The sequence below is a fragment of the Rhinichthys klamathensis genome, unplaced genomic scaffold (genome assembly GCF_029890125.1).
Source record: "Rhinichthys klamathensis goyatoka isolate OS25496 unplaced genomic scaffold, OSU_Roscu_1.1 h1tg000191l_1, whole genome shotgun sequence".
In the NCBI taxonomy this organism is placed as follows: domain Eukaryota; kingdom Metazoa; phylum Chordata; class Actinopteri; order Cypriniformes; family Leuciscidae; genus Rhinichthys; species Rhinichthys klamathensis.
The window spans coordinates 8,248,303-8,259,754 of NW_026606717.1; the positions used below are offsets into that span (position 1 = coordinate 8,248,303).

An 11,452-nucleotide genomic window follows, 5' to 3' on the forward strand; every position below is an offset into this window, starting at 1 on the left:
TCTTATGCGCAGCTGGGCCGTCAGGAGCTCCACGAAGAGGCCCCCGGGGCTCCTTACTTACCATACGACGCTGAGGGCATCTTGGCCCGAGCCCCGAATCGGCGGGGCCGGACATTGTGTAAGGAGAAATGCGGAGCTCCTGCTCGGAGCGAGTACAAACAAACCCCACTGGGCAGATGACGGCTGTTGGAGGCTAGAGATGGAGTCCCCCTCTGGGACGCTGGCCCTGAAGGACCTCTGCATGTGGGATGGAGCCAAGCAGTTAGAGCCAGGACACAAAGCCCAACATGGGGCACGCCACAAAAATTAGCTGGAGACTAGCGGCTCTGGTGATTCACATCTTTACAGAAATCTCTTCATAGAGCGCAATGGCAGATTTTGTAGATTTTGCAGATCACGCTGTAGGTGGTGAACAATGCAGGGCTAATGACTATTTGTTGGATTTTAAGATGCAAAGCCACTTTTAAAAACTCTGTATTCTATATGTCCAGTCTGGACTGTTGACGTTCACATCTTAGTCCCTGTACTTTAGCAAAACCGCTAACTCTGAGAAAAGGTCCTGGAAAACCAGAGATTAGATGTTCTCAGTCTTGGTCCTCTTTTAGCTTTGTACGCAGATGAAGGGTATCCGAAGCATTCCCTTTCCATGTTTAACTATCCGTCTCTGAGTCTTTGTGCACATCATGGAAAGGCGTATAATTTAGAACCCCTCATTTAAAGGGTTTGTTCGTCCAAAAGTGAAAATTCTCTCATCATTTACTCACCCTCATGTCATACCAAACTCATAACTGCAGAATACAAAAGAAAATATTTTGAAGAATTTTTCAGCTTATGTCCATATTAATAAAGTCAATAGGATCCAAAACTTTCAAGCTAAAAAAGGACATAAATGTAGCAGGAACTAGCTGGAGTATTGTCTTCTGAATTGATACGAGTTGTGCGAGAACCAATGAGGTTTCCTGGTTGAGTTTTGGTGCACGCATACACAGACACATTTGATGTTTATCACTGTTCAGAATTGATATGAGCTTTAAAGCTTGACATTTTTGGACCCATTAATTGGTCCAATAATTTCACTGGATATGGGCAAAACAACTGAACGGTTTGTCAAAGTATCTAGTGAAAAATATCTTGTCCAAATGAGTTTGGGATGACAAGAGGGCAGCTAAATGATGGCAAAGTTTTCACTTCTGGATGCCTTAAAACAGATTGGATTTGGGTTGTAGAACTTTACACACCTGCATCAATCATAATATATTTTCCGAGATTCTGTGTGGATGAAGTGAACCGACAATACTCAACACGGCCCGAACAAGGCTGACAAGAAAGCTGACCAGAGCAAGTCAATGGTGTGAGTCAATGCAAATGCCTATTGATATCTCTAATCACTCTTTTTTGGACATGCACTTTGCTCTCTCTCAGATCTTAGCTGACCTGGTTTGCCTGAGCTCGGCCCATCTCCAATGTCTGGTCTCCAGGCCAGAGCAAAGGGCAGGCCTGCAGGGCAAGACACGGCGAAAGTGTCTCGGCAACGGTCTGCCTGGCTGGATGGGTCTGTTCAACCCCTCTTATGTAGACAAAAGCCAGAGGTCTCAGTTTGGCCTCTGTACAAAGACACTGAGATACTCTTGGCAGAACTATAAACATCCTTTCCTTTATGTGGGACACTTGCCGTTGGTTAAGGAAGCACTGGAATAAACAACGCCAAGATGTTCTTCCTCTCCTAAATCTCATATGTCCAATTAATTAGTTTATTAAGGTGGGGAAAAAGTGTGCGCCTCCTCTCGATTGTTTCCAGACAGGTTTAATGTGCATTTAAGGCCGGACAATGGGCCGCTCATTCATATGCAAAAATGAGGTATATGGAGCAAGCCAGTTTTTGTGGGCAATGACTCAGACACCGATTGAGGGGCAGTGGGGCATGACGAGAGGCCCTCCCTGTATCTGCCCGTCGTAGCTCTCTCTCTCTCTCTCTCTCTCTCTCTCTCTCTCTCTCTCTCTCTCTCTCTCTCTCTCTCTCTCTCTCCGAAAAAGAAAGGGCTGGTCTCTACCCGGTGGGGTGGAGTGGGGGGTAGAGGACAAAGAGCACAGCCGTGAAATGGCGCTTGTAAAAGACTGGCACCGGCCCCCTCATTGAGATGTCAATCCGAATCGTGGTTCTGTGGGATGAGGCCTGTCATATAGCTGTTGATGAGAGGGTTTAGGGCTCCTTGCTGGTGTGGCTGGACCGGGGCGGGTCACGATCTGATGCTGTTGAGAGCCTCTTCCTTCCCACCCATTAATCCAAATATATACTTTTATATTTCATTTTGTTTGGTAAGTCGTCCTTTTCAGTAATAAAAGCAGTGCTCAAGCTGCATGAACTTGAGTTTGTGTAAAGGCCCGTTCACACCAAGGACGATAACTATAAAGATAACGATAAAGATATAGTTATAAAAATCGGTCTCAATATTAAACAATAGCAGAGTTCACACCACAGCTTTAACGATAATGGCACAGAGAAATGATAACACTGGAAATTTGAAATCACTTTCAGAACGATTTTATCCACCTGATGAACCATAAAAACATTGACAGCCAATCAGAATCCATCCTGCTTTAACAAACTCGAGCATTTAAAGTGATAGACAAGCACCCGCTTAGAATAAACAGAACGATATCATCCGCTGGTGTGAACGCTAATATAATTATCTTTATATAACCTGATGGTCATGTTATCTAGCATGATTTGAGAATAATGCTTCAAGAATGTATGACTGTCTGTAGACTTCACATGATTAATGGCACAATTTGATTTTATTATAAATTTATTATAAATTTAATATATATATATATATATATAATATTATAAATGTACTATAAATAATATATATATATATATAATATTATTCTACAATTACAGATTATTTCAATTGGCTAAACTAATTATTATATGAGTAAATTTACATGATTTGATTTGGAATCCTACATTTTCAATATAGTCTCTCAGACTTTTGGAACTCAACTGTTTGTTTAATATATATATATATATATATATATATATATATATCCTTTAAAATATTTCTCACATTTCATCATGTTATTTTTGTACCTATTGTTCTCCGAAACTGTGCTAAAATGTGAAAAAGGTTAAAAAGCTAGAAAACTGTGCAACGTTTAGGAAACTATAACTGTTTTTTAGACTCCTGGTTTATGATTCTTAATTAATGTGATTCATTTCTGCTTGATTTTCCATTACACTAATTTAGTCACGAAGCCCAAATAGGAAAAGTGATTAATATGTGAGCTTTAAGACAGTTTTATTGCAGCTGGTTCCCTGAAATCACTAGAGTGTGACAGACGTGCGTGCGTGTGTGTGTGTGTGTGTGTGTGTGTGTGTGTGTGTGTGTGTGTGTGTGTGTGTGTGTGTGTTTGAGAGAGACATAGATGTCAGTACCACTTGCTTCAGAATTGAACCTGATGGACAGAGAGACAAAGAGACTGTGTGCTTGATTGAGACGGAGAGACAATATAGATGTTCCTCAAGGCTATAGGAGCGGAAGCTGGCCGACAGGAGGTGGTAAGAATGTTAGACAGAAACAAAAGGAAAAGAGACCTCAGAAAACCTGAAGAAACAAAGCAAGATTTCATTAGCCTAGCTTTATGTAAATGACTTTATTTGTTTAACTTAAAATGCTCCCATTTGCATGCAAATATGCGCTTTGTGCAGACCGAGAAGGACAGAGATAAAATGACATGTATAATAACTCATAATGAATGAAAAAGGAAGATGAAAGTGAAAAAGTTCCATCATCATTGTCAAACATCTTTTATGCCAAATATAAACATAAATGAATATGACAGTGACAGTTTTGCTTATTGTTAGTTTGTTTAATTTCTTCTAATAAAGTGGAGTGAGTAATTTCTGCATCACCAAACTAAACAAAAAATATTATTCTAAACGTATTTGTTTTCAAACAAGTTTTTTCGAATATTCCCCCGTCTGCCATTGGTCATTGGTCATTAGTCCCGCCCCAAAATCACACAATCGGTTGTTGTGTCAGGCTGCTCAGGACGCTTAAACAAACAGTGTCAGCACTGCAATATTAGTGGTTTCAGAAAAATCAGCATTAGTAAGCAAAAAATCACACAAATTTTGTAACTTTGGCTTTTAATATCTCCTCCAATTCATAAGTGGGCAGCAGTATGTTTAAGGACAGCACTGTGGGGGAAAGTTACTTTTATTTAATTACAATATTGCAAAAAGTACTTAGTTACTTTTTCTAGAAAGTAATGCGTTATGTTACCTTTGCATTAATTTTTCTCATCTGGGCTTAAATGTAAAGGCCCTTTCACATCAAAAGTGAAATAAATAATCCTCAGGCTGGAGGAAATGCAAATTCTCGCCTGTACAAAAGAGACAACTCAAACAAACCTTTCAGCTGTGCAGCCATTTTGAATCGCAGAAGAAGAAAGTGCAACACTCTTGGTTCAACAAGAAAACAAACTAATTTGCATTACTTATTTGAAAAAGTTACATACATTGTTATAAATATATAAGTAATGTGTTACTTTACTAGTTACTTGAAAAAGTAATCTGATTACATACCTCGCGTTACTTGTAATGTGTTACCCCCAAGACTGGACATAGTATGTTTTTTTTGCGAAATTAATGTCAGTAGCCGCGTTTCCATTACCCTTCAAATTGAGCAAATTGAAATTGCGCATTGCAAATACGCCCAATGGAAACACGTCATTAAGTTTTTACGTTTGCATGAGGTGGCTTTTCAGGTAATTCGAAAAAGGAATATTTTGCTAAAGCAATGGAAACGTTTTTGTTTTTTTCACATTTACAGGTCACCTGGCATACGTAGCAGTCGATCATTCCTTAAAGATGCCGCGGTATGTTTGGACAGAAGACGAGACAAAAAGTTCTTTATTAAACTTGTAAAACACAAAGGAATTACGGGATTCTAAACAACAAAGAAATGCCACAATTTATCAAGATCTTGAAGCAGATATTAGGGAGAAACACCCAGAAACACCTCATACGCGCCCACTCCCAGTATAAGGGGCTTTCCTTATAACACACCTACGTCTCCTTCTATTGAAAATAATGGCTAGTGCGGTGGCTGCGAAATACTTAAAAAAAAAATTTTATTATAAAAATATAAAATTTGCTGCGATATACTTAAACCTACCAACATTCGTTGCCATGATTTTTGGAATGACTTATCGCTAGAGAAAAGAAAAACGTTTTTGTCGCATAACATCGGTCAATGGAAACGCCGTCATTTTAGAATTTAGAAAATATCGCAAAAGTTTTGCGCAAATCTGTAATGGAAAAGCGGCTAATGTCAGTGACGCTCAGCTGAGCTATTTGTTTTTCGTCAATAAAATTTGAAATCCTTATAAAAACATTCTTGGTGAACTTGGTGATTACTGAATCCCTTAAAAGCAATTCATTTACTCAAATTATGGGTTTCCCTTTGCCTGCTGATCTGAAAACAGTTTTGCAGCTGGTCCTCTGATGGTCAAAGTTTTTATGATGGGAAGATCATGTTCTAGGCCTGCACAAAAGGGCAATGTCAATCTCACCATTCTCACAACCTTACCCTTGGAGAATGACACTATTGGTCATGATGACACTATTCATCATGTCACGCATAAGGTTTGTTTCAGGTCATTGTCTCCACTAAAAACAGGGACGGTTCATTGGCTTCCCCCCTCTTGTCTCTCCTTTCAGGGTCTGCAGTCAGCAATCAGAGGGTATTTAACCATAGTCATTGCTCCTTTGTGCATAACTGCCTCAGGGTTTGGTTTAATGATATCACTAAGAAATATGCCCAATATTGTATTTTCCCAAGTATAATATAATATAATATAAAATAAAAAAAACAGAATGAAAATCTTACAAAAGTCACATGGGCAATTATACCCTCACTTTAATTGTATGAAAGTTGTTTTTGCCTTAGTATCTATTTTTCTTCTGAAATCTCTTTGAAACATGATTGTAATACATCTTGCTTCTCTTGTGTTGCCTCTTTTGTTTGCGAGTTAAACTGAAGTCATTGCGGTTGCCTGTTTTAGCACTCACTCTATAAGAAATGAGTTTGTTTTTCAAAGTTGCGAATAGATTCATTTTTTCCAGATGGCCTATAAAACCATTTCAGTTTCTCCTTTTAAATGAAATTTGCCACACCATCTTGGCATAATAACCCAAGTGGGAGGAAATGTTGAGAATTTTTGAGAGAGAGAGAGAGAGAGAGAAAAAAATAATCTAATAAACACTTTTTAATGTTCATTGATTTTCAGTGGCCGGCCACATCAACTTTACACAGCGAGTCTTTCTCTTCATTTCAGCATCATCCGAGGTGAACATCTCCATACGAAATGTGGCAAGTGACAAGAGTTTAGAAACAGGGACATGTGGAACAACTTTGGTTGTGGGCACGGAAACAAAGAATATGTGTTCCTGCTTTTAAAAATGGAAGGCCTATATTTTAGGGTAGGGTTTGGGCCTTCGAGAGCAGCTTGTTTGTTTAGACTGGAGGTCGTAATGTGGTAGAGGGAAACCAGGGAGACATGCGAGGAATGCAGCCAAAGCCTGACTTGGCCCCATCAAAGCCGAGGCCTGCTGCCCAGGACACTGCTGCCCTTCTCAGAGCTGTCCTTTACCAATGCACCCCTCCATCCACAGAGAAAGAGCCTCTCTGACGGCCCTCTGTGGAGCCTAATGGCCTCTCAGAGCCTGAACAATGAGGGACAGTGTGGCTGGATTGAGACCGTTTGCCTCCCGCTATCTGTTCATGTTTCGCTTCAGGCTGAGGAGGGTCTCTGAAAATTATGAAGCTGTGTGTGTTTCTAGTTTATAAGGTGCACACAAATTATATATATACACACATTATTTTTTGTGGTATTTATTTATCTGGCACAAAATAATTCTATCCCTTAAAACTCATCTTTGATCAGCAAAATTACATATGTAAATGTTTTTTCCTAGAAAATAAATTTCTTCATGCCTTAAAATAGCTTGAATGTGACTCTACACCCTTGCCTCATTTAGTATACGTGGTTCCACAAATATGCCAATTGGCCCCACCAATCTTTATGAACCAAGCCATATCAAACCAACTGAATGATCTGATTCAGTAAACCAGTGAAAAGAGAAAGTACATTCATGGAGAGTAGTGGGCGTAGGGAAACAAATATTTTTGCACCAATTATTTTTGAACCGTCTAAAATGAACCCAGTCACTAAAATGAATACAGAGAGAAAATAAATTCTAGGTGAGTTGTGAACATAAGGACTCAAATCTTTTTGAGCCAATTCATTTTGATTGTCTGAACAAAACGAGTCACTAAAATGAATGTATTGGAAAGGACCCAGGAGAGTAGTGGACACAGGGACTCATCTTTACTTTCTAATTTATTCTAAACCAACTAAAAGAACCAACTGACTAAAAATGAAGGAAAATACTTGACAAATAGCAATGTAGCCTTTTCACACCAGTTAAGGGTGTAATACACTACAACCACTTTTGTCTCTAATTTGCAGTCTGGAGGAGTCGATAGTTGCTGAAAGTAATAGACTGTCTGCAGATTTTGGACATCAGAGTCGACTCATTTTAGAGAAACTCGTGTAGTGTATGACGGATGATTCAGGTTAGCATTCACGTTATTAAACGTAGCATACAAGTTAACAAACGTACATGGTAGCCATGTTCTTAGCATTCATGTTAATAAATGTGCTTGTTCTTAGGAAACTGTTATCACATGTTCATAACAAATGTTAGCAAACATACGTGTTCTTAGCATTCGTGCTTGTTATTAGCAAACTGTTAGCACATGTCCATAACAAACGTTAGCAAACATGTTCTTAGCATTCATGTTAGTAGTAAACTGTTAGCAAATATACATACTTTTTGCGAACATACATGTTCTTAACATCCATATTAGCAAATGTGCATCTTCTGTAGGTTATCACTGTGGAAACAGTGAAAATGGACAAAGACTTCTTTTTTTTTTAGCTTGTGATAGCAAATGCTTGTGTTCTAATCTAGTGCTGAAGAAGCTGACGCAATCTGTTAGCATCTCCAGCTAGCCTATAGACAAAATTGGCCCAGACAGTTGACAGTGCCAGCCACGCTGTCACCCTGCCAACCGTCCAGCTGAACCTAGGTGGTGAACAGGTTGAGCGCATCTCTGGAAGATTTCAACCTTCCCCCTTTAACAAAAGCCATGGCTTTCCTGCAGAGTGTGAGAAAATAAGATTAATGTTGAACCAAAGGCTGAGCAAACACATCTTAAGGTGAAGACGCGGTTTCTGTCTGAGCATTTAAGCAAACATACTGTGTGCTGTCTCATGTGAATCTGACAGTCTAGCATGTCCTCACGATCGCTAGCCCAACTGTCACCTCTCGTTGTAGCGCCGGCAACCAACAACATGCTCGAGAGCACCACACACACTTGACGGCGTTTGTTTGGCTCAGGCTAAAAAAGCATTGGCAGTTTGTTTTAATTACCCCCATGCTGGCTCTCCACACTGGGCTCCGTATGTGAAAGCTGGCCCTCACCCATCACCCTGCCAAACGGGGGTCAGCATCATATGAGTGAACTTTCTGCACCTGAGGAAAAAGAAATCAGCAGATGAACCATGAACCGTGCCTTTTCAGTTCATGCTAATGCCATTAGCACTTATAGGAAAACCATTTGTAATGCAGGTATATTACATTAAGGACTTCCTCTATACCTTGACGCTAGGGGTCTAACAACTAAAAATCAAGTCAGGAATCTTGGTGTGTCTCTAGAGTCAGACCTTAGTTTCAGTAGTCATGTCAAAGCAATAACTAAATCAGCATACTATAATTTGAAAAATATTGCAAGAATTAGAATAGATGCTTTGTTTCCAGTCAAGACTCAGAGAAACTTGTGCATGCTTTTATCAGCAGCAGGGTGGATTATTGTAATGGACTCCTCACTGGCCTTCCTAAAAAGACAGTTGCAGCTCATACAGAACGCTGCTGCCAGGATTCTGAGCAGAACCAGAAAATTTGAACATATCACACCAGTCCTCAGGTCTTTACACTGGCTCCCAGTTACATTTAGGATTGATTTTAAAGTATTATTACTGGTATATAAATCATTCAATGGGCTAGGACCTCAATATATTGCAGATATGCTCACTGAATATAAACCCAACAGATCACTCAGATCATTAGGATCACATCAGCTAGAAATACCAAGGGTTCGCTCTAAGCATGGAGAGTCTGCTTTTAGCTATTATGCCAGCCGCAGCTGGAACCAGCTTCCAGAGGAGATCAGATGTGCTCCTACAGTAGTCACATTCAAATCCAGACTCAAAACACATCTGTTTAGCTATGCATTTACTGAATGAGCACTGTGCCAATGTTCGTCCGACTGTTTTTACTGTACTTTATTTTATTTTTTATTCTAAACTGTTTTAATTATTTCCTCCTATGTAAAGCACTTTGAATTACCATTGTGTATGAAATGTGCTATATAAATAAACTTGCCTTGCCTTGCCTTGCCTTGCCTTGCCTCTCAATTCCGCAGGTCACATGTTGTTTATTATGGACAATATAACCTTTATACGTCCGCACTGTAGACCTATTCACATTCGTATCCTGTAATTAATAACTTCTACGACACAGAGATAGTTAGAAAGCCTTAACCTGAGAATAAAAACAGTGTCTCATGGGTGTAGATGAAAATGCATGTAAGTCTTGCCTTCTGGCTCCAAATTGCAGGGGTGGGCAGAAGCTTTGATATTTGTGGTGATGTTTGAGGATCAAACAAAACCTTGTGTGCACCTCATTCGACAAGCTTATCTGACCTCTTTGAAACTCGAGGCCCCTCTCATATGCCACGCTAAACTGGCAGCGCCTGGCTTTACCGCTCAACGGTTGCCTTTATGTATACTGTAACAATAAATAGTACAGACAGAAATCCAGAATGCACATACTAAAATGAGCAGTGATGGCTTACTTTCTTCAAATTTCAGTGTAATAATTACTTTGCAAAGTTTTAAAGAAGCTGACACAATACAAGTTAGCATTATGTTATTAAACGTGCCTGTTCTTGCATTACACACGTACACGGTAGCCAACATACACGTTCTCAGCAAACTGTTAGCACATGTTCTTTAAACGATAGCAAACATACATGTTCTTAGCATTCATGTTAGTAAACGTGCATGTTATTAGCAAACTGTGGGCAAATATACATATCTATTGCAAACTTACATGTTCTTAGCATTCATGTTAGCAAATGTGCATGTCCTGTAGGTTATCTCTGTGTGGAAACGGCATTCATTGACCCAGAAATTTCGAGACTGTATTGCAGAGTGGGGTTGGAGGCTCAATGCCCCCCAGATTCTACTTGTGCTAATATAATCTAATTGCAAGTACTTCATTTTTGGAATCTGATTACGTAATCCAGAACCCATATAATCAGTTACCAAGCCCTGCCAACAATTGCAATATAATGCTGCCCTTCCAAGTTTTTCCGTAATGCCCCCCCAGTCACACTATCCTGGAACCGTTCCTGCTGTATTGTTTACATCCGCACAGTTGAAGTGTTTACTACCCAGAAGTCATGCTTTCCATAATACTACACAGAAGCCTGAGGGACCCCGGGGGGCCATTGGAGAATCATTGATAGGTTATAATTGAGACACAGTTCAAAGCGCAGGCTTAGATTTTATTAAAACCCTCACAGGCACTAAAGCCCTTATCATATCCTGTCATTTGACCTCCTTTAAATCCATTTTAACGCTCACGACGCAGGCCAGGGCCGGGCACTGCGGTTACACCAGCAGGAAAACACAAAACCCCGGGTAAAAGCAGCTTCCTGTCCGGTAATTACACGCTGGTCTCCGAGACCGCATTTTGGAAATTCAAGTTGTCCGTCAACTTCCCCAGAACAGCCCGTTGCAGTTGGGAAAACAGGAACGTTTCCTGTCCTGGGCCAGACGCGTGCGAGTCCTAAAGCACATGTCCGGTTTACTGTAACGCCACTCATTAAGACTGCAGGTACGCAAAGGAAACAGGACATGGGCTCGTCTCTCTGCATTATATTTGTTTAGCACAATCTGCAGCACTTCAGCCACTCAAAGAGAGAGAGAGTGAATGTGTGTGTGTTGAGGAAAGAAAAAACTGTTTCCTGGTTTTAAGCGAATGTGACTATTACTGAGGTATTAATGCCTGCAGATTGCATGCTTGTTCCTGCCCCCGCATCCGCCCGCACTTCTCTATCCACAGCCGTGAAATTGGGACCATGTGTTCTGTGTGCGCCGCTCCAGTCCGGCAACAAGACACAGGGCTGTTTTTCTTTCTCGATCCTTCTGCCGGAACTGAGGGCTCGGGGAAAAAGCTGTGCTAAACACACACACATACCTCACGCTTCCAATACATAACACACGTTCGGTGTCGTCATGTTATCCGCGGGGAGAT

The 11,452-nt window shown here is 40.3% G+C and overlaps 1 long non-coding RNA gene across 1 annotated transcript; it reads right to left on the reverse strand.

The window, feature by feature from the left end:
- Positions 1-125: 125 nt before the first annotated feature.
- Positions 126-8,599, reverse strand: LOC130095607 (uncharacterized). Its single transcript, XR_008808134.1, has 3 exons — positions 8,504-8,599; positions 3,440-3,605; positions 126-212 (listed from the first exon to the last, which is right to left on the reverse strand). It is a non-coding gene; the product is annotated as an uncharacterized LOC130095607 (long non-coding RNA).
- Between the last annotated feature and the right edge of the window lie 2,853 nt (positions 8,600-11,452).